This window comes from Balearica regulorum, chromosome 1, assembly GCF_011004875.1.
Source record: "Balearica regulorum gibbericeps isolate bBalReg1 chromosome 1, bBalReg1.pri, whole genome shotgun sequence".
NCBI classification, from domain to species: domain Eukaryota; kingdom Metazoa; phylum Chordata; class Aves; order Gruiformes; family Gruidae; genus Balearica; species Balearica regulorum.
Genome location: NC_046184.1, coordinates 48,540,844 through 48,565,144, shown reverse-complemented (window position 1 = coordinate 48,565,144; position 24,301 = coordinate 48,540,844). Strand labels below are relative to the sequence as shown.

At 40.6% G+C, this 24,301-nt stretch overlaps 1 long non-coding RNA gene across 3 annotated transcripts in view; it reads left to right on the top strand.

The window, feature by feature from the left end:
* The window catches only part of LOC142600051 (uncharacterized), a 62,157-nt gene that overhangs the window by 31,098 nt on the left and 6,758 nt on the right, over positions 1-24,301 (top strand). Inside the window, exon 3 of one of the 3 annotated variants that reach the window (XR_012833514.1) lies at positions 3,897-4,038. The exons of the other annotated variants lie outside the window; for them this stretch is intronic. This is a non-coding gene — a long non-coding RNA (uncharacterized LOC142600051). The remainder of the gene's footprint in view (positions 1-3,896; positions 4,039-24,301) is intronic. 3 annotated transcript variants of the gene reach the window in all.

Sequence of the window (24,301 nt, the reverse complement as noted above, 5' to 3'; positions counted from 1 at the left end):
ATCTCAGCCTTGTTATTACGATCTCTCTTACCATTCTGTGCAGCTCAGTACCTCATGCAGATAGTGTTTACAAAGTTAAGATTTTTACCCATGCATTTATTGATTTTGTATGAGCTCTTCTCAGGGTAAAACTTGGTCTTCAGCTGATATTAGTAGGAAAGACATGATGTTGTGCTATCATGCCTGGGAGGCTGTGGCATATGGTAAAATGAGCTGACCAGCCTTGTCCAATTCCCATTGATATGTCGTTCACCAGTACTGCCTCTATCGTCTGCAGAAAGTGAATGGACATATATCTGAGCAGTCATCTTGAACCAGAGAATGAAAATAGATGTGTGATAAGTGCACAGCTTCTCACCTTGAAAAAATAAGTGGTGAGATATCCCTTTTAAAAGAGTGTTAATTTCCCCCCACCCTCATTTCTAAAGGAAAACTTCAAATCTAAAAAGAAACAATGCAAAACATTTATGACTCTGGAAATCCTTTATGAAGGGAAGATTCCATTTAAAGAATTTCCATATAAAAATCAGAATTATTTTAAGAAGGTAATGGATACATGGGGATGGAATAAAAATTGAAGGTCATTGATTGAATGACCTGAAGTTGGTTAGCGCTCCTATTCGCAGGAGTACAAGAACACTAACATTAAAGGTAGCAAGTTTATAACTGGTATAGAGATACAGCAGAAGAAAATTAACCTGTGAAACCTCACTCCACTGGAGACTTTAAACAAGAATAAGTTGAGAATGGCCAGTATAACCTTAGCTACCCTAGCTCAAAAGAAAAGGCTTTTAGGGAACATGGTCAATACAAATTTAGAGACAAATTACAAACATCATCCTCATGTTAGAATTATTAGAGACATGCCAAAATTCTTAATACTGTGTATTTGTTGATTTTGCACTCACCTTTGAGACCTTTAGCACTAATTACTGTTGGATAGGCTATCAGACTTGGTGTGCCATATCTGATGTAACCAGGTAATTGCTGTGTTGGTGGGACAGCGTGAAAAAACTCTGGCCTTACCAGGGCCAGAGCAGATGCAGCAGCAGCAGCATTGGGGCTGGACTAGGGAAAATGCAGTGTGAGATGGTCACTGGGGTCTTTAGGCTAGAGAACACATGCAGCACCGAATGGCATTTAGGGGTGGGAGAATGTAGCATCCCATTTGGTCCTTACTCCCAGTAGGTCTGCATCCATCTGTGGGTGGATATGGAGTTCATGGGGAACTGTCAGCTTGACTTCTTTCACAAAATCTAATTTCATCCCACATCATTAACTTTTTTCCTTTAAAATCCTGTTCTTTGCACTGACATTAACACTCATCAGTTGGAACATAAAAGGCTCTTTTTGCAAGTGGCTCATACAAAAATATTCTCTAATAAAGAAGAACGTGTCTAGACTGAGTACTGTAGATAATTCTTGCTAGGATAAAAGTAATTTCTATGTTAAAGGGAAAAAGTATTTTTCATAGAACTGTCTTTAAAAAAAGGATATTTTTCTTCAGTAATGCTTTGTGATGGCTGAACTTTGCACACTTCTTGCAGCCCCAGATAAAAAAAATGCACCTCTCACATTCCTATTAATCTACTGACCTGACAAGAGTCCTTACTGTTGCCACCACATATTCTTCTAAAAAAAATGCTAGTGGGAGAGTAGTACATAAACTATGACAAGTCAGCATAAGCTCCAGTCTGTAAGAGCTGAGGTCTTTACATACAAGCAGACAATAACACGATTTGAAAAGATGTCAAATGTGAGACTCTGGCACGAGGACGTAATGCATCATAATTTCCAATCTCACAAACCTTAGTGGTTGTGAAAATCAAGAACCGCTGTTAACAGCTAATTGTTCCCACACAGGAAGTTCCTGCTTTGGCTTCAAGCCTGAAGAGGGTCCTATAAGCATGAAAGGTTGCTCATTTTTTCCAGTTCTGAGAGTTGCTCTGTAAAAGACCTCTCCATGCAAACCTTGCTGCTTCTGTAATGACCAGGGAAGCCGTACTGCAGCTGCACTGCCAGCGCAGGCTCCTGCCTAGAGTCACTCTTCAGGCACTCCCTCAGTGTAAGAGTGTCCAGTATCCCAAACTTGATACATGCCCCTTTTTAAATTGCCCTCGGTCATGTCTAGAAAGTATTTTGGGACACTGTGGTTTCCAGAAGATGCGGGGGATGCAGGATAACAGTGCAAGTGGGATATCCCGGGATGCCTGTTGAATTCAGAGAGCTGCTGAAGGGACTGTATCTCACTTCTTATCAGGACGGACAACACGAGCAGATCCACAGCCTTGCTCATTTTGGTTAGCTAATCTTTCACAGAGTGGCAAAGTAATTTCAGGTTCCAGGTTTTCACCCCATATTGCAGGCATGAGTAAATGCTTCCAAAGGGGATTAACAGGCCAATTTGACTGCTGAGTTTTGTAACTGATTTACATTAACAAGTACGGCTTCACTTCTCTCCCTCCCTAGCCAGTCTTCCTGGCTCCTGGAAATCTCAGACAAATGGTCAGTGTTTGCATGGGAGATCCAGGTTTCTACTGCTTGGTCAGGCAATCTGTGACACTCACATGCAAGGGAGCCTGGAAAACCCTGGTGCATCAGACACTGCACAGTCCATGCTCATGGTTTCCCAGTACAACACCAAGAATGGATATACTGGAAAGGATTCTTAGGATAAGACTTAGGATTTGTTGTCCTAAGCAATGGACTGGTGAACACTGAATTGTGTTGGAGAAGCTGAGAAGCATCATCTGAGATCTACCTACCCAGGAGCTACCTGGGTTGGATAGGAAAGCAAGAGAGTGGGAAATGCAGTATCCAGCAAGGCAGAAAAGAAAGAAGACCAGGAGTATGAGTGAGGTCTGTCTGCTATGCAAGGCAGGAAACACACCACACCACCCCCCCCAAAAAAAAAAAAAAATGCTGCAAAGGAGGTTTCTACACAGAAAGGTGGCTAGTGAAGAACTTCACTTAGAATGACAAAAATCTTAAGACATACTTATTTGCAGAATTTTTCTGCTTCAGATCCAGATAAACTCCATTTTATGCTTAGAATGTGTAAGTGATCCAAAAGGAAATAGCTTCCAAGTATGAAGCAATTTTATTTGTATTTACAAACACAAATGTGCGCATGCACCCTCACCCACTTATTTCTGTATGCACAAACCCACACATATATATATTTATACTACTGTGCTCTCCAGGATGTAGTTCAGAGTGCTTGGCCAAGTACCGTTGCCCCGACCTGCCAGCGCTGCACAGAGAATGTTTCAAGCAGGTCTGGGGTTTGGAGACTTTCCACCTACAGACTGGCGTGCATGGCTGGCTGTGCACGGGAGGGCTGGGACAAGAGCAAAGAGGTGGGCAGTTGTAGGGCTGGGGTAATGATTTTTAAAAATATCCACCTTGTCAAATGCAGTATTTTAAGATTCTGCCTCTAAATGCCTTGTTACCTCCAAAATATCACCCAGGAAAGTTTCTCTCTAATGAGGCAGACAGTTGCAGCGAGTCTCTCTGCTCACAGAAGGGGCTCAGTCATTCAGACAGGCGGCGATGATCAATGAGCAAAGCAGCGTCTAGCATGTCACGAACGGAACAAAAAGGTTGGGGACGTCTGAACGAGGGAGCACAGCCGTCACCATCAGCCTTGCCTCCAGATCTCATTCTGAAAATCTCAGGGAAGCTGTGCTCTTCCTCCTTCGAGATTTGCATAGGACATTTACTGCATCGAGGATTCCTTCTGACATTTCTAATGGAAACAGCTAGAAGAAAGAAGGAAATCAGATAGCAGAGTGTCTCTGCACGCTGTGCTGTTGCCAAGCAGATTATGTGCTGTAATCTGTAAGCACTGAACTGTGTTTGAATTATGAGGAACCTCTCCCTTGCTTTTGTTTTAGTCCCCTGGGAGAGGCGATGTTTCCGGACTGCTAATGTCACAGCGTGACCTGTTAGTAACCTGCGAGAGCCTTCCTCCATTCCACCGCCTCCCGCTCCCCCAGGACCCGGCAGCTGCCGTCACATGGATCGAATGCCTGCCTTGTATGCGGTTCATTGAGAAAAATTCAAGCATGTGGCCTGAGGTTCCCCTGATGACTGTCTGGGGTTGATGATTTCTACCATCTGTTCTGGCTGCCTGCGGCTCCCGGAAACACCGAGGTGTATGTTGCTTCTGGCCATACGTGGGATTCCTAATGAAACCTCAGCTGCTGTCCAACTGTCTGCGAATATCAGATGGGTTTGAATTATCTTTCCGCCAAGAGGGGGGGGGGGGGGAGAGATGCACTTTGTTTAACTCTTTAATCTGAACCACTACACAGCACATGCATAATCACAGGGTACAAAGCCGCTGAATTATTAGCATCTGCATCACGGTGGCAGCTGTAGCGCTTGCACGTGTGCCGGGTCTGTCCGATTTGAGATGCCCAGGCTGGTTGTTTCCCAGCTAAATATACAGCCTCGAGTCAAATTCATCTTACTGTAGCTCACTTGGAAGCCCTGTAATTATACCTGAGATTTATTTGATCCCTTCGCTTCTGATTCGTCTTAAAGGCAGATTTCAGTCATATAAATTGTATATCAGTATATGACAAAATGTTGCTTATCAAATGGTTTAAATGCAGCTGAGGAATTACAGCAGTTTCAAAGCTATTTATTGAGATGCAGAAAGTCACAGCAAACTGATATTAATTTTGGTATATGAAAGAGACTTTCATGCAAAACCCCTTGACAACAAATAAATAGAAATCACTTGTCTTTCAGGATTTGACATCCTGTCTGTTATTTTCCCTGAAACCTATCATTTAGAAACCTTTTCTTGCCATTTGCTGAATATCAGATTTCAGTGGACATTGAGGGGCACTGAATCACTTAGAGGACCAAGTCTCAGTAGAAAGGGTTTGACATTCTTTCTTGTTCGAATTACCTAGACTTTTTCCATTGATGTTCACACTGTTGTCTCCATTGATATTCATACTATTTTCTTTGAATGAATAGATGCTCTCAGTAAGAAATCCACCGAGTTTATGTGGTTGGAAAAATTGTTTACATAGGCAGTGTTGGAACAGGGAAGTTATTACAGATTTGCCAAATGGGTCAGGAACAACTGCTTACATTTCCTGCAGTAATTGTTCAGGCAGGGCAATACAGAATATAAAACTCATAAGTAACCTCAAAAAAAAAAAAAAAAATTGAAGAAAAGGAAAAGGAAGTAGCTACCCAGCAGTAGGCAGCAGTGATAGCCTTGTGTTGTTAAATGGCAAGGGAGAGAGGGAGAGTATCAGTACATGGTGCTGGATATTTTGCATTTTCAGATTCAAGTTAAACACCTCTGTAGCGTGACCTCATCTACTTATTTTTAAAGGCTGTTTTTCTACCAATATTGTGGATGCTAATCAAAGACTGCAAAAGCACTTCTTAGCAGTGGCTTGCTGAGGGGCGTTAGATTGTTTTTGCTTTTGGAGCTTATTTTGTTATGCTATGAGACATAACAGCGATCTGCGAATGCATTCAGCAGCTAGTGCATAGGCATGGGGGTGGGAGGCAGGGTTCCCACCATTGCTGGCATTCCTTTCTCTTGTCAACTGACTCACGCAGAGATGTGCACATACCTCTTACATATGCACACTGTCAGAAATCAATATCAGGGTAGAAGGCTTGAAAGCAGATATTACCAGAAAATTCAATAAAGCTTAGAAAAATGTTTCTATTTCTAATTTTCTAGTTTATTGATTTTTTTATTTTTTTTCCCCTAAAAAATACACTCAAAGACACAGGAAATATATGGAAACAGTTCACGCATTTGTCTTCTCCAACCAGGAATGACCCAGTAACTACCTCTGCCTTCGTCTTTAAAGCAGTTTTTTTCTTTTAGCAATGAATCCAAGTCTACTGGCTTTTACAAACATGAGCTAGTTAGGCAGGGCACACAAATACAGAAGAGCTAGTTTGTCTTTACTGTAAAGCTTGTGTAGGAACATTTGTCTTTCTGTGGTCTGGACTGTATTGCCAGTGTCTGGACAAAAAAAAAGAAGAGAAAAATATATATTAAAAAAAAAAAACTAAACAAAACCCCAACAAAACAGAAAAAAAAAATTAATTTTTAAAATAGCTAGCTTTTGGCCTAGAGCTTTTTAAGGAAAATCTGGTATTTCTTCCTTCTCTCTGCGTAGATCTCTGCATCATTTAAGAAAGATTTGACAGATGGAGACAGTTTGTAACAATGTACTTGAAGCTCTGAAAGACTAAAATGAGTAATCAAAACCATTCCAAAAATTACTTTTTCATGAATCTGTCTAAAAATATATGTCACAGAGAATTTCTTTCCCCTCCTTTCCACTCCTCTTTTTTGTTTGAAGTAAGGTGGGTATTTATACTTAGCTGTATCTCATTATGCGTGATTTCCCTTCTCTGTTAGTCACATCACGTCTTGGCTTGCAGTCACAAGTGACGTAAGATGTTGCAAAATGTCACAAATAAATACGTTAAGTGACAGTGAACTAGAAATAAAACATGGAGATCCCAAAGTGAGTCTCATAATCAAATTCTGCCATAGTCCATTTTTGATGAAATTTAGATTACGATGAAACATCTGAAAGAATAATTCTGAAATGGAAAAATATACCCCGCAATTTCCAGGCCTCAACTGATGACTGTAATAATGCTCCAAGGGACAGAAACACAAATGCTTCCATCCTGCTGTCACTTGAAATATTTCCTTTAGGCTTAGAGGACTGTTAGAGGTATTTGAGTACACATACCTGTGGGAACATTTGGCCTGAAGGGATTCTTTCTGGTTGCGATTGAGAGTTAACTGTTGCACTGAATTCCCAATCATCTGTGCCACAAACCCTAAAGGGATTAGAGCGAATGCTGGGGAGAACATCACAGATGATGGAGGAAGAAATGGTTGCCAGAGCAATTTTGTTGCTACCACGACCGAAGTCAGTCTGCATTTCCAAAGGCATCCATACATATTCCCTGCCCCAGGTTATGAACACCCAGCCTGGCTTACACAGGTGCTGAGCACTTACCTTTTCAGTTGTAGTGTTGCTAGTTGGCAGTTCTGAAAACAAAAATCTATCATTTTTCAACACAGGCATCCATTTATGGATAAATACGTTAAAAGTAACTGGATGGCTAGGCTTTAGTATACCTGATCTTGACTCGTGTGTGATTATAAGTGGTTTGTTAGCTATCTATAAATGAAGGAAATTACAGTGCTGAGGGGCTTTTTTGATAAAAGCCCTAGAAGCATCTGGGTTACCCATGTAATCCAGACCACAAAGAAAATCCTAAACTTTTAGACCCCTCCTAAGCAGTCATATTATATAGAGAGAAGACTTAAATTTTACATGGAGAAAATTAACAAAGGTAACTCTCTAATAAAGGAAATAAATCAGATGGTGGAATACTTTCCTACAGAAAATATGCAGGTGCTGTCACTAAAGATATTCATAAGACTGATTAAAATACTAGCAATATACGGGTGAGATTAATTCTGTGCTGAAATAAGGTTCTAAGGTGACTCTCCATCTCTAACAACTATGCTGACATCCCTTCGCAGCAGCAAACGCGGAGTGAGCAAAGAATAGTTAGCACTAAGTAAGGGAGTCATTTGCCAAATAAGTGTCCCATCTTCAATTAGAGCAACCTTCTGACTGCTCTAGCTTGTCCTGCCTGTCTGCTGTTTCAAGGAATTGATATAGCAGCTGGCAGCCAGCAAGGTTTCTTATGACAGCAAGTGCATACACAAATAGTAGAAGTCAGAAACTGCTGGGCTTCCTAGAAGGAAATTTTAAATAGCCTCGCAAGATCTGAGGTAAATCGTTCGGACTGACCAGCAAACAGATAAAGCCCAGACATTTGCAAGTGCAAAAATTTTGAGCCTTCCAAAGATAAAATGACTACATAAAATGGTACTCTTTGAAGAGGCCGTGGCTACCATGCTAGAGAAGACTCTCTTTTTTTGGTGTTTTGCTCTGAGCGTGCCACTGAATTTCAGTTGCTGAAGGTAACATTATTTAGGTATAATACCAACTATGACTGTAGGTAAACTCCTTAACATACTAGGTAAATTTGGATCAAATTTTGAAATAGTTATAATGAACTGAAAAAAAAGCAGTTTATGAATACATTATGAAGTACTTAGTTTTGACTGAGATTTTGCTTAACAAATTAAATGGACAAGTAACATCACTGGGTTTTGCTTTCTGAAGCAAGCAAGCGGGTATCAAAAGGGACAGTAGATAATGACACAAACGTATCGTTTTGTCTGTTGTTTCAGTTCACATCCCAAATGCTTACTAGACACAGCTGTGTACTAGTGAAAATTTCAGCAACGGACAGCCAAAGTCTGGTTCTGGAGAACTGCTGTGATTGCTTGGTAGCCTTGATCCCTGATAGGCAACTGATACAGAGCAGTCTTCCATCATCTTATTTTAATGCAGAGTTTAGGCCAAATTCTGATATGCTTGTAAGACTTAAGTCATCAAATACCTATGAGGTCAATGGGACTACTGCAGGAATAAGAGACACTTCATTAAGGTAATTAAGTGTGCAAGACTCTGGCCCTTTACCAGTATGCTGGTTTCCTTTTTTTGCTTTCATGTTTTTATTGTGTATTCTGGGGGACAAGGATTCTCATCCTATGTGTTCATGCATAGTATTTTGCAGTGAAACTGCTGCACTAAAAATAATACTGTCAATAACAAGGAGGATAATAAATGATGTGATATCAGGAATGACTGTAGGAATACCCCTAGTATGAAAATTTTTGCGATAGAGACCTTTTTTGCTAGCAACTAAGAACAGAGTATTGTTTTGCATCTTATGTGCCTTTTGGGTTTCTAGGAACACAAACCAAAATTATTTCAGATAGTTTCACAGCTGAGGAGAAAGGAATGACATCCCAGAAAGCTGGATCACACCAGGTTCTCCTGAGACGCTTGCCCATTAAGGGAAAGCACACAGTTTCAATTTCAATGGATGCAGTTCTTATTTATTCTGGGTACAGTTGATAGGGTGACTCACTGTTCTGCTAATGAAAGCCTGGTGTTTTGCCTTTAAAAAAATACATTCGGAATTCATTCAAGCAAAACAGATTTTACTTACTGCCTTTGTTCTGCTATTTTAAGGGTAGGATTAGAGGACAATGCTAATAGGCAGAATTAAAGAGACATGTTTGTCCCTGCATGAGCATGAAATGAAAGCGCACAATTAAAAGCCCAGTGAACTAGAAAGGAAGGTGTACAGTGAGTAACAGCAGGTGTACAGGTCTGCATGTCTCGAACAAGGCGTAACGTGATCGCAATCTCAGCCTTCCTGTGGACCGTGAATAAGAACACGAAACAAAGGAAGAAAACGGGGCCACATCCTCCCTTAGTGTAAAATGTCATAGCTCTGCTGAAGTAAACGGGGCTCTGCTTAATCACCTTAGGTAAGGATTTCATCTTCTCAGCTCTCTCCCCAGCTGGACCCTTGCCAGGCTGCCACGTAGGTGTCACTCCACACCACCTGCCTGATCTTCAGCTTTCCCTCACTTAGGTAGACAGCACCATTGCTCCTTCCTGTAACCTGGATCCGGGGGATATGCCTTCATGGCAGGAAAGCTCCGCTGCTTTGCACTCCCACAAGCAGTGACGCCTGCCCTGGGGCTCAGGCGTACCTTTCCCTGAGCCACTAATCAGTGGGGACCTGGTCTGTGGCCTTGCTTCTCAAGGTCATGCGCGTACGTACGGACACACACACACACATATAAGTGATATGTTAGGGTTTTTTTCACTAGCATAGAAAACATGCAGAACTAGGGAGAAAAAAAAAAGTGCTAAATCCCAGATGCATTTTTCCTTCTGTTTTCTGTTTGCAGAATTTTGTTTGGGTTTTGGGTCTCTGTGTCCAAGTTCCTTATCTTTTCACCAAGTCATGAAGCTGCTGCCTGCTGGCCTGTTTGTCCATTTCTGACAGCCAAATTGAGCACAATCCTCTAACTGCTGTACAAGTATGCTCTTCTCTCCCCTGCCAGCTGCCTACTGAGTAACTCTGTGACGTTTCTTGATCTGTACCACCTTTGTGCTCTTAAATAATGCAATTACCTAGGATTTTCTACTCTCACATTCAGCAGTAAAGAAAGCCCTATTTTTTTCCAGCTTTAGCTAACCACGCATTTTCACCTGAAAAGATGGCCTTTTAGGTTTGACTACAGATTGCAGTTCTTTGTCTTTCAGAGATGTTACTCAGCTTTTGTCAGTAAATGTGTCTATAGAAATGATATTGTATAATACTGGAGCTTCAGTATTAATGGTTTAATAATTTCTATCTTTTTCATAAGCTTTATCTAGTTGCCACCCCACAATCACAGGTTAATTGTCTTGTTAAGTTCTGAGAATATTTTTATTGTTTAATAAGTCAAAAGATATTTTTTAAAAGTAGGTACAGATTATATTTTGCTGAAAGTTATAAATCAAAGGACAACCTGGAATCAAACCTGGAATCTGAATATACTGACTGCTTTGGAGATCTTATTTCTTAAGTATTTTACATCTCAGGCCACAGCAAAATGAAGGAGAAGATTCTTACTACAATCTATTTGAAGAGAGGGAATTAATGGACTTCTTATTTCTAATTTCATTATAATAAAATGGAGAATATTAGATAACTGCCAAAGCCAAACCTTTTAAAGAGAAATCCTGGTCCACTAAAGAAATTGGCATGATTTCCAGTGCTTTGAATGGTGCTAATATATCATTTCACTGGTTCAGTGGGGTAAGTGATGCAAAACAGGCCCTTTTTCTTATACACTGTTTTTTGGGTGAAGTGGCAAAATATAAAAGATAAGGACAGGTGGCTTCAACACGTGATAGAAAGCTTGGATGTTCATTATCATTGGAGGTAGGGAAGGCAGAGGAAGTTTAAATGATAATCTGAAGTGCAGACTTAAGCCCAGTGCAACTGGAATAGTACTTAAGAGTAATGATCTACCATGCTTCAATGACATTTTGCCAGTTGTAAAGTAAAATTAGGGCTGCACTGCAATAAAATAGGATTTTGATATTAACTCTGGAATGGTAAAGTTTTCATTTTCTTGAGTGTCCTTTTCTGTTCTACATTAGCTGAAGGAGGGGAAGGGAAGGGAAGAAAGTCTTGTCACGTTCTAAGTGTCCAGTGCACTCTGCTGTCAGAGTGCACCGTAACATGCCTGGAGTGATCTTTTCGCTTTTACATGAGTGCTGCTCTTACATGCAAACATACGATAGCATTCTTCAGGTTCTGAGGGATGTGCTCTCATTTGTTTCGGTACAAACTCGAAAATAAAATGTACAGAAGAAAATCTGCTGTTAGCTGGTTAGTCCCCCTGGGCATATTTGCTTCTTGTATCCACAGTTAGTTCACTTGAGATGGAGAGGCAGAGACCAGACTTGCTGTTGTTCCACATAAAAGCTCCCGCACAGTTTGGCAGCTGCACTTTGCAGAGTCATTTCCTGTGAGTCAGTAAAAGCTCTCAAATAGAAGGAATAGTTTTGCTAAATTGGATAAGTAATACCTGCTTTTATGATTTCCAGTTTAGGGGAGTCATTTTTCTCTATCCAAATTTCCATGGTATTCTAACAAAAGACATTGGATGCTGTTTGGTCCTGTTCTCCCTAGATTTCCACAGCTTTTCTCATTCAACAGAGTTTTTCAGGAAAGTTTTGTATGCCTCCCTCCCTGCACACACCATTCCGATGCCAGGTAATCAAACTTCAGGTTCAGCTCCAATGCCCTCGTTCACCCTGTCTCCTAGTGTGCAAGCGTAACACAGAGAAGCGGGCACTGGCAAACAGCACAACAAATCCAACTGATTAGAAGAAACAATATTGATGGGTTCTCGGTTAAATTGCACTAAAATATTTATTATTAATTGTGTATTCTTTCAATGTACCAGTTTATGACCCTGGAGTTTATGACCTATTTATGACACAGGAAGTACCAGCAAGTAATGTCTGTTCCAGCTGCCCTACAGCACCAGCTAATGTGCTCAGATCCATTTTCAGGGGTGAGGAAGCAGGCTGTTTGCTCTATTCATTCTGTGCCAGGGTTACCAGGATGTTGAACAAGGTTGTATTTACACAAGAAGTTCTTTGCTGATACGAGAATACTGGTGTACTCTACTGGCAATTGCAGGCTACAATAGCAGAACTGTGGAGAGCCACCCCTCGCAAGTGAGACAATGGTGGGAGTAAAACTGCTCATTTTTCTGGCATAACCCTTTTAGAATTAGAGCATTCTGATAGTGCAGCTATGTTGGGGCAGAGGCGTAAGGAGCTGAAAGCTGTAAAATACTCATTCCATATTACTGTGTGCAGAGTACATATTTCTGAGTAAATGCATGTGTGAGGAGAAGAGGTGGAAGAGTGGGAACCATGAGGCAAAGTGATAAACGTTGTCCTCTAAGAGTTCTTAGAGGTCTGAGATTCACTTCATGTAGAGAACTGCCAATTTATCATTTGTATTGAGATGGAATTGCATCATACCATGGAATAATCTAGGAGGGAAGGATCAGGAAGGAGAAGTGAAACATTGATGCCCCAAACATTAGCATAAGCACAAGAACAAATGGGTACAAGTTGGACATGAACAAATTTAGTATGAAAAACAGAAGAAAATTCCTAACCATTAGAGGACTAACATCCTGTAATGGCTTCTCAGCAGAGAAATGGTAGGGGCAAGACATGTTAACTATTGAGGGACTGACAGTAGGAGACTGGTCACCAATGCACTTGATGACCCAGGATGACCCTTCCAGCCTTATGTTCCAAAAAAACACTTTAGGAGTTAGAAGAGAAGATAGTAAAAATTCAGAAAGACGACAGTACTGTTTCGTGTATGTCAAATGGAGAGGAGTCTCAGCTCAAAAAAACATCTGGGTGAACAACATTACTGCCAACGTTACACCTGGCTACAGCTGTTTGAGGCCCTGATGATGTGTAAGACTGACACAAGAATTTAGCTTGAAACGAAGTGGATAAAGTTATTTTTTAAGGGGAAGCCTGTGGCAGTTTGCAGAGGGCTGCAGAGGGAGCAGTATCCAACTGTTCATCTATGTCCACATCAAGCTCCTTTGTGGGGTACATCCACTGATGGACTTCTCTGGAAGAAGAAATGGAAACGACTGTACATATATAGATACAGAGGTTCTTGTCCCCACTGCTGAGCTGTATAGTTCTCGTATCCCAAGCAACATTTCTTACTGAGCTGGATGTAAACTCCAGTTACTAATGAAGAGGAAGACATGTTCGCGGGAGTAAGGACATGACCCAGATGTCATCAGGTAACCTGGGAGAAAAATGCTCTTCTCTGTCTGTCACTGCTAGTTCTCAGAGCCAGTTTCCTCTAATTCCCAATTGCTGCCTTCCCGGTACTGCTAGGTATTGTGGAAACTGCGGGTGAACAGTTTGAGCCTATCCTACAAAACTGTTGTTCTTTGTTTTATAGTCATAGATCCTTTTGAAACACCGCTGCCTTTTATAGCGAAAATTACACCCATGCTACCAGTGGTGTGAATCACGTTACACGCCAATTCAAATGCCGTAATAGTACCTTATGTAGTGGAACTGCCACCATCTGGTGGTTGCATCACTGCCGAGAGGCATACTGGCGGGGGTGGTATTAGGGATTGAGCTGCCTCTGCTCAGTGAGGAAATCCTGGTTTAGATTTAGAGATTAAGGCCCTCTGGAAATCATTTCTCCTGGACAGTGTTCCACATTACAGACGTGCCAGATGATAGGCCCAGCAACGCAGAGTAGGAAACACCAGAATGAATGTCATTTTTTTATGATGTGATACTATTACTGAGAAGCTTGTGATGTTCAAACACTTCTAACACAAGCTTTGTTTTCAGTTGCTTTTTTGGGGGGGGATTGGTAGGGCAGAGTCACGAGATACTTCTTTAAGAAACACATACAGAGGCCATCTGCATGCTTCTTGAACATGCAGCCTCTGTCTCCTCTTGTTTAAATGCTTCCTACAGACTTGTGAAAGGGAAGGTCTGACACCAGCAGAAGCTTATTCTCTCCCTACAAGATACTCTCTAGACGATCTTACTTTCCCTCATATTATTTTTTTCTTGCTGTCAATGTCACTTTTTTCCAGAGAGGCTTTTGTTAGGGTGTAATTGTATATACATCCTTCTGAGGTAGCTCGATGAGTTTTGTTATGATTATCACCATGTTCTAGGCTGAGTAAAATTATTCTTGAGCTAAAAAAAAATAAATAAAAAAATGAATTATTCTGTTCCTGCATATCAGGAGGGCAGCAGAGGAACAGAGATGATCTCAGTAAAGACACTTTGGATATAACCTCAGACAGAGAAAAGCACAATGAGTCTTTATTCTTAGCTGAAGAAAGAAATGAGTGATAAACTTTGAGCAAGCCAGAGGCTTTCATTCCTTTTGACTGAAGAATTTTTAGTCTACCTCATTTTTGGAAACCAGATTTGTGATTAGGTTGCTGACATGTTTTGTGCTGTAGTTAAGACTTGAATTTCATAGCAAAATGATACATGCTCTAGAGCAAAGCCCTGCTCTGTGTGGCACAACCGAGCTACAGAGTGGGACATTCTGCATAACCTGTGGAAAATTTAAAATGAAGCTTTGATGCCATACAGCAATATGTTATGAGGAGCAGCTTGTCTAAGTGACCTGCAGAAAGTCAAGCTTTTTTTTTTTTTTTCATTGCAACCACTTTTTATTATTCTCAATTAAATTTATACCTCTTGAATACAGGGGCTGCTTCTCCTCACAGATTTATATGGTGCCTAGTTCAAGGGACCTCAGTCTCTAATGGGATCCCTTGGCAGTATTACCAAAATGTAAAACAGGTGTTCTTATCATGCACACATTGCTTCGACAGCTACAGCAGCCGGTTTTTGCCTCTCCTCTTTCCTGAGTACTTCTCAGATGCAGATAGGGGAATGCGAGTAGGAAATACATCCACGTGCATTAAATTCCATGAAGCAAAACAGCTAAGATACACGGATGGTGGGCTCTGGTGCTTCAGGGGAGCACTGGAGACAGCGTGGGGAACACACAGGACACCCTACCCCATCGTATTACACATCCAGTCAACAAAGTTGGCCGTCCAGGTGTAAATAAGCATTGAAAATTGTACGAATAAAAAGAGAGCAATTCATACTTAATTCGCTACTGAAGTACTCCTGCTTTTACTCAGCCTGTGTGAAACACAGTTGTTAATGCATGCCAGATTTTTTCAACTGGCCACTCTCAGCTGCTTCCTGCACCTCAGATCTCTCTGTTCCCAAGTCAGCTGTGTATGTTGTAGTCGGTGAGAAAGGCTGGAGCTATGTAACTGAAATATAGCAAACGGCTTTGCAATTGATTTTTCCTCTCCTTTGTTAGGAAACATCAGATTGCTCAAAAGATCACACTGGGACTTGTAACCTTCTTCCCCACCAGCTCTTTGTGAGTCATTGATTAAATGCCCTAGCCTCTGCTTTTGCAATGGCTTAAAACAAGGAATGACATGAAAATACTTTGTCAAAGGATAACCTTCTCATTCCAAGCATTTTTAACCTCACACTGGTATTTATTTCAGCTGCAACAGGTTCTCGGTGTCCCTGAGCTTCCTGTTGGTGATATTCATTGCCCACTGATGCCAATGGCAGCCCGTACCCTGCCTTGCAGTGTCTGGTTCCTCCCAACAAAGCCAGCGTGCAGTGACACCCGCTAGCAAACAAATGGAGAAAAAAAAGACCCAGAAAGCAGGTATCTTAACTTGTTATGTGCAAGGCCATCTGTCATCTACCTGGCAGCTAAATGTTTACTGGCTAGCAGGTGCACCTTGTTGAAGACTTAATTGTCTATCACTATTATTAGTTACTAGTTATTGAGTGCCAACAATCTGTTCCCTGCCATACAGTAGGAGACACAGCTTTCTTGTCTTCAAACAGCTCTCATGAAACTATAATGAGAGAAGATAAGTAATAAACAATCATAAACTACATGGTTTGGCTTAACTCTTACAGAAATAGATTTCCTCCTCTGCTTTCCCGGTAGGTTTTTGTCTTTCAGTAGATTCCCTTAAAAATGCACCAAAACCAGGAAAAAATGGATTTATGCAGGTGTTGATGATGTGCCAACCTGTTTAATTTGCTCCTAAGCAGTGACTGAGATTACTGTATTGTCTAAATATGCATAAGGAGGGACTTCAAGCCACAGGGATTTCAAGCTCTCTTGTTACCTAATCCTCCTCTCAGACAGCTACATCATCCAATTAACGTGGGTTCTGTCAAGACTTTCAGACTCCTCTGAGAGCAAAATATTGCTCCAGGGCCATGGGGACATACTTTAGAGCAAGACAATCTATGTCCTCTAAACACAGGAGGTAAACTCTCCTGCTTCTTCCCCACACCTGAACCTTCTGGGAAAAAAACAACCACGATAAAGAATTTCTGAAGTAATTTTTAAATGCATGACAGGCTTGATATTGCATTACTTCTAAGTGTCAGATTAGTCGTAATAGAAGTTTGTTATTAAATAATTCAATAATCACATGAATTTCAGATTCTGTTTGACTGAAGACTATATGAAAGAGAATATATACTGTAAACAGATAGAAAAACACTTTTATACAGACTAAGTAACTTAGTCACTTCTTTTGCAAAGTAAGTTTGGTGCCTAGACTACCAAACAGCAGCAATAAGCAAACCGTAAATTCAAAAAACTATGTGTGCTGGGAACCTTCGCTCACCTGCTTGCTGAATCCCTGGGGCCGATATGTTTATATCAATTAACTTAATGCCTGAATGAGGTGATAAAAATAGGTAAGCTAAGCTGCATGTGGCCCAAACTCCTTAGGAAAAATGAGACTTATGCCTTCATACAGTCTTGAAAATGACAATCCAGTTTGAATATTCCGAGGTGTAATGGAATAGTTGGCCTGAAATGGATCATTAAACCAAAACTGCTGTCAGGTGTCTCCAACAGCTATGGTTTCATTCTTTAATTTCCCACCATGCTGAAGCTGAGCACCTCACTGAAACTGAGTACAGTGTGTCACATGGAGTACTCCCTGCTTTGCTCAGGCAGTGCCTGATTACCCACTCAAGTGTGTACCTGCCATGGAGAAGAGGGCAAGGATCTATCAGAAAAGGCTACTGTGGATCAATAGTAGGAATGTGTAGTTGTGGTACATGGCATCAAGTCCATAAAAACAGTGTGGAGTGGAAATGAGAAGAAGTGTATTCTGTGTTAAAAAGTAATTTTGAATAACCAACATTCACATCAAACAGGTCAATTAGTTTTACTAGCAATTCATCTTCAGGGATGTTTATGTGTACGTGTCCATGTTATTTTCTCCTCAGAAGTTTAAAAATTTCTGATATGCGCCTGTCCTCACAAGAATTGCTTTGCATAAAAAACAGATGGTAGAAATAAAAAAATATTATAGCAGTTGTTATTCTCATAGACTTGTTTGCTCTGATTTCTCTAAGTGCACTACCCATTAATTTACTTTGGTTGCATAAGTTTTACTTAAGTGGTATATGTGTGTCACATCTTGGATTTTCATTAGAACATGCTCTTACTGAACAGCATGGTTCCTAATTTCTCATATTCCACTCACATTATCACATTATCAAAGAGAACTGGATGATATATTTATGTTCATAATGTATGTGGGTCACATTTCTCCAAGTCGTCCCAAGGCCAAAAGAGATGGCAACTGGCCTGAACCTCAGTGTCAGAGATCTACTTCATATATAATTATAATAAATACAGTTGTTATGCATGATTCCTACACCATCTTCTCAGACTGTTGATGGAAGTCTGGCAGAAGAGAGCTCAGGTGGTGGACAGCCTAGGGTCCTATTTGTAGGTTACAATGAGAACTAAAATAAAAAAATTGTCCTTGGGGTTGGACAATGTCCTTCTTCCAGATATTCAATGTGAACAATGAGGGACAAGACCTCTGCATCCTTTCCCCATGACTGTACGTGGCCCTGGACCAGATTCCATACTCAGCATAGGAATTTGCTGTGCAGATTGTCAGTGCAAAATGAGGGATTACTGAAGTTTGGCAGTTGTTGTTTTCATGGACTGTACGACTTAGGAACAACGGACTTCTCTGTCCCAAACAGTTAGTCAACTTGGTATGAATTTGAAGAATAGGTTTTAATTTGAAAAATAATTCTCCAAGATAGATTCACAAAACAGCTGGGAAAGAGAAGGCTTCAAGGGGCCCCAACAGCAGCCATCCAAAATGCACGAGAAGGTTGCTGAAGAGACGTAGCCAGGCTCTTCTCAGTGCTTGATGGCTGTGAATGAAAAGGCTCTTAGCATTAGGCCGATAAGGTTACAACCCAAGCCATCCAGCAGCCAGCTTTAGAGGCCACCTGAGTGGACAAAATCCTTTAGATGGAGGCATGTAATATTTTTTATTGGTTCTCTGCGTCCAGAGACTGAGTAAAATTGTTCAACTGGGCAGATGATGGTTGACCCAAGTAAGTGTCCACCTCTTTTAAGTGTCCTAAGTGTCTGACCATGACATGTGTTTCATTCACATCCTCTCTGAGTCAATTTAAGCAATCCAGGCAAAGCAGAACACCTACAATGAGAAATATTTAGAATTAACAGCCATCAAATGTAGCCAAGTGATTATAGCTGTTCCTGGAGATGTTATGAGGGAGCTGAATTCCCCTCTGGCAGAAGGAAATGAATTTGGATTTACTGCTTTCTGGCAGGCTGCTCAGCAGTTCAACCAGTAAAGAGGAATCCCACCAGCTCTCTGTAGCTGCTCTAAAACTTATTCCATTTCTCTCACTACCCCAGCCCTAGGTGTCTTGCTGATTTTTGGACACTTTGAAGAAGTAAAATTGCCTTTTAGTTGTTGCCATGCAGGCCTAGTCTTCAGTGTGTTGCTTCTCCTCTGTGTTACCCCTTGTACCTCCAGCGGGAAGTGCACGCTTACAAGAAGAGTGGTTTTCACATACACCTGTGAATAAACCTGGGAGCACGGAGCTGCTGTTCTATTGCCTGAGAGAGATAACAACCTGGGCTTGTTTTGTCATGTTTTTCCTTCATCCCAAGACATAGCATTATTTCTCACTGCTTCACACCATCCACAGGAAACTATAAAACTGTCATTCTGAACAAATGGCTAAATCTATCAATGAATTGACACTAATATACCCGGCCAGCACATGACTGCTGCCTCAGTTATGCATTTTTGGCATGCTTACGGCTATACCATAGTTACTGCTGCCGCAGGAGAAGAGCCAGAGATCACACAGTAGTTAGTTTACTGAGTTTTAATCAGTAAATTTAGGTATGTAAAATATTTAATAAGTACAGATAGATTGGTGGTCAATACTCTACTACACTTAAAGTTAGTATGGGATACAAAGAGTATCGCTTAAGCTTACTATACATATCTTGAATGTTACATGCATGCAAAAAAATGTCACTCACCAGCACATCAATGTCTGGTGTCAGGTAAGGGATCTCTCAGCCCCTGAGGGGTAACCTTGAGAGGCGTCCCTGCTCAAGGGGAGATCACTGCCATGCAGCCAGCTGCTATGGAGGGAGAGCTCAATGGGCCCTGATGGCTACAGATATTTATAGCATAAAGTGGTTCATTTGTAGTGAGATTTTCTCCAGTGTTAATGCAGTTTCAGCCACTTATCAGCCTGGTCTCCAGACAAACTGTTTTGGTTTTTGGTTGGTTTTTTTGGTTTGGTGCTGTGTTCTCACCGACAGCCTCACACAGTAGAATTAACTTAGGTTAGGCCTACTTGCTGAGCATCCGCCTGGACCAAAGTTCACTTGGTTCACGTGGGAGGAGTGAATCCGTCACAACTGCTTAGGCAGTATGTATTGTGAGGTCACCCAAACCACTGCCTCATCAACTTTAAAAGATTCCCTGAGGCTCAGCAAAGGATCCACCTGCTGGCAACTCTTATTCTTGCTTTTCTCAGATGGTTCACACTTCCTGAGTCTCAGTCATTTTGGAGATCTCGCAAATACCAGCAAGGCATACAAACTGGTCTGCTTCAGAGTTGAGATGATAAAAAAGATTAAATTATGAAAATTATCAAAGTTGTTTCCACTTAACAGAATTGAAAACAGACCCACATGCTTTTTGAAATTTCTCGCTGAACTTCTATAATTCTGAACATAGATTTTTTTCATTCGTAATAAAACATTAAGCAGTCTTATTGAAAACATTATTTACACTGTTATAAGAAAACAAATATTATTGCACTAAAGAGTTATTTTCATTATATACTTTCATTATTGTATTTATTTATTATCATCTGAAGATGGTTTTACTTCCCAATTTCAGTTTTCAAAATAATTGACACCAAACCATGAGTGTCAGATAAGCCCTTTTAGACTGATCCTGCTGTGGATAGTTTGAATCTGTGAATCTGCATAGTCATTTAGTCTGCAAATCTGAAACTGAAAAAACCTGCAACATAATGACTTCAAACAAACAAAACCCAAACAAAAAAAAATTAGCATTCTTTGCAAATATGAATAGACATTTCATTGGGTAATTAATTGAAAAAAATGACTTGTCTAAGTGAAATGCAAGTAACATTATAAAACTGAGCAAAAGTGCCTGGATAAGGAATGTTACTACTTTATTTTGTTATATTTGCCCACTTTTCAGTTTTATTCATAGTCTTATCCGGACTGTCCCTGTCACTTTGGACATCAAGCTCACTGGAAACCTTATCACTGCATGAATGCAATGCTTAGAATAAGAGTAATTAACTTGCCTTATGTACTAGTGCTACTACAAACACAGTGCTGTATAGTTTTTACTGCTTTGCCCAGACTAATTTGCTAAGGAGCGAGGTTGCCAGTTTAATGGTGGATAAATGATCCTGTTTATTATTATTTCTTTTGTATTATCTCCACTGCAAAAAAGATAAAGATTATTGGGATTACATCACAGGGCAACCAATCTGTACTTCTGCTCCTGTAAGGTTCTTCTTGGAAGTACTCAGAGACAGCTTGTACATGCATGTTCCTCAAAATACCTTACAATTTTGTGGCCACACTCACTGCTGTTCATAATGCATGTATTTAGGGCTCTCAGGCCCTGGGCCCTGGTGTGACATCCAGCTGCTATAATTTGATAGGCAGCTGTCAGGGCACGGAGTTTCTGAGCAAGCATGGCAAGCCCAGCCTATCAAATGTGTTGTGCATGCACGTGGAGCACAGACTGCACGTATGTGCTTGTTGTGCTCATGGTCTGGGAAAGCTAGTGCTTCCAATAGCATAACTGCAGTCTTTGCTGGTGCTATATTTATGCAAATAAGAATTTGGGGAATATCATTTGGGTTTCTACCTAGGGAAACTTCTGCACTTCTCCATTTGCACTGCACTATGAATGTCTTCTATAGAACATATAGAAGGGATGGGTTATTTCTTTTGACTACTCAGAGATAGGAGGAATGGCACAGATCATTAATTCCTTTCCCATGGCTGAGATCATTCTATTCAGAGTTCTTTTACCAGGAAATATCTGTCTGTCTTAAGACTGCGATAGATACTCCAGTGAGTTAAAGTCAACTGATGGATCAAGCGTGATCTCCATCTCTCTGATGGAGGTTGTTTTCCTTGAAGAGGGGAAGACTTAACTTCTTCATAAGCAGCTCCTGAACTGCTGGAATGTTTCACAAGATGATAAAGCAATGCCAATTCCTGCTGACTGTATGAAACCAGGCCCCAAACTACCATAGCTTAGGAGTTGTTAAGAGGCAATCACTTTCAGAGGCATACTGCGGAGAAGACTAAATAACAATGCATGCTGCAGCTGGCCATTTTTCTTTTATTGCCATATATAAATCAAGGCCCATACATACTGAAGTTTATCTGTGGAAATCTACAATCCTATTACTTCTCTCCCTTTCCTTCTGGGTCTATTTTTTATGTTGTATGTCCTTCAGTTTTCTTTTCCTGTTACCTTTAAAATTACTTCCCCTCTCCTCCCCCTCCCCCTTTTTTCACTTAATTTTCTATCCTAAGTGTAACTTTGCATGATAACCTGAGGGAGATACTACAACCAGGAGAAACAGGTGATTAGGTGATGTTGGGGCTTGATCATTATCACTTTTCTTTGACTTTTCTCAGGAATGCTATTACTGTGCTGGAAGATGTTGATGGCTGCCATAAAGTTTGTCTTTGATCTGCAGAAAATTCCAGGCCTCATTAATCCCTTGGTTATGGTGGGCACCCTCCATTCAGTCTAAACAAGAAGCAGCAGCTAAGCTCCTGTACGAAGTAAAATTGCTGAAAACAGTAGAAGCCACCACCTTGGCAGTTATCCTACAAAGAAAAGCTGAAGCATGAACTAATTTGTGGAGAACAAAGAACTTTTTCCTGGGAAATTATTTTATATTCGCTGGCTGAGACATAACTGACAGGAGCTATGTGTTTAAAAGTAATCAGAAAGCTGGGAAAAAACAAATAGGCAATGTGGGTGGACCAGGGACAAAGCCAAGAGAAAAAGCTTCTGTTGGCCAGAGTACCTACTGAAAAAGGAGAGTTGGACTTCTGAGCAAGGAAATAACCTTCTGCTGTTTGTTCCTAACGTGTTCAGGGAAGCAGGACTGTGTGTACATTCTTTGCAAATACACAGCATTTCATCAGAGAAACGTAATCTGGCCCAAATCAACAGTTTCTCCTACAGAAAGAGATGTGTCAAGATTCTAACTGGTGGTTAAATGTTTGGAGAGGACAACAGTTGATTGAAAATGGGAGGTATTTTATAAAGTTTGCTTGTTTGCTGAGAATGTAGACATTTTCAACCTTGAAAAGTCCAGTTTATGTATGTGACCAGCTCAGTGAGGCTCAGGAAATCGAGGCATCATGCAGCTCGGATTGTCTTTCCTTTTTCCCTATAACCAACTGCAGCATAAGTCTGGCAGCCAAGGGATCCTCATGATTGTGCAGGTGAATGACCAAATTCTAGTAGGTTTGGTAAATTTCCCCTTGGCTCTTATAATGCTTGCAAAGATAGTTCCCACTTTTATTGCCATATATGGTTAAGTAATATTAGAAGACCATAAATCTGTGCTGAGTTGAGCCTAAGGCAAGACAGAGGTGTTTCAGGCTGCTGAGCTGGTTTGGTCACTGTCAGAGCCCTTCTGAATACATATAATTGTTTTAAAGAAGCTTTTTGTGTCAATGGGAGGTGGGTCACCGATGTTGTTTTATTATTAGCCCATAGTTTAATGAAAGAGCTTTAAAAAGTTTATTTCTACAGCTTTCTACAAAAGTTTCTACAAACACAAGGCTTTTTCCCAAATTGTGTGATAATTTTGTGAGATAGAGGATTTTTCAAGTTTAGAATTGTAATGGAACTTTCCTGGAATTTCCTTCAAAGACAATCAAAATTTGTAACTCAATTTTACTTATATATTTTACAAATGGCTTTGGGACTGATTTTTTTTCTACAGATATCTTTATTGTCTGTAGATTTATTTTTTCATTTATCAGTTTGGCCTTAGATTTATATAGTTTATGAAATAATATTTGAAGTACTTGTTAGCTAATATCATCAGTGCTTCCTTTCCTTTGGGGATACCTACATGTATTTAACCTCCTAGCCCCCCCCCCCCCCCCCCCCGCCAAAAAAAAAAAATCAGTATAAGAATCCACTGTTGCCCCATGGAGCCTAAATTCATACTGGACTTTGACCCACTTCCATCAGAAGGAGAAGTTGCTGATGTAGGCCAGATATCTTGAAATGCATCTGGATCCAGCAACACAGTCAGACCTGAGTCTTTTTGGATTTAAAATAAATATCTTGAAACATATTTGTATTTATCAATTAGTTATGAGATGCCCTTTGGAAAATCTTCCTGCTATAAGATCAGAATGGGAATTATGTCTTTTGGTTGCAGTATATGAAACACACATTCAGAAAAAAACCTCATTATTTCTCAATTGTTACAGCTATTTGATTTTGATTTTGAAGTAGTGTATCTGATCTCTTTCGAATTCCTACTCAAAAGAAAGCACATAAAAAACCAGAATCACAAGGGCCGTCTTTAATTTTTCCACTTTTTATAGACTTGGCAGGGGACTTAAGGTCTGAAAGGAAAAGGTATCTGTACTACATCTCTCCTCTCCCTTCCACCCCACTGTGTGCCAATAAGCACGTATGTTGCATAATCTGGGGAGTCTGCTCCACTGCAGCCTTCTCAATATCTATTCTGTGGAGGAAAAAACTACCTGTTTGGCACTATCTTAGCCTTTCAGAAGTGCAAACTTTGCTTTGGAAAGTCTTAACAGACTG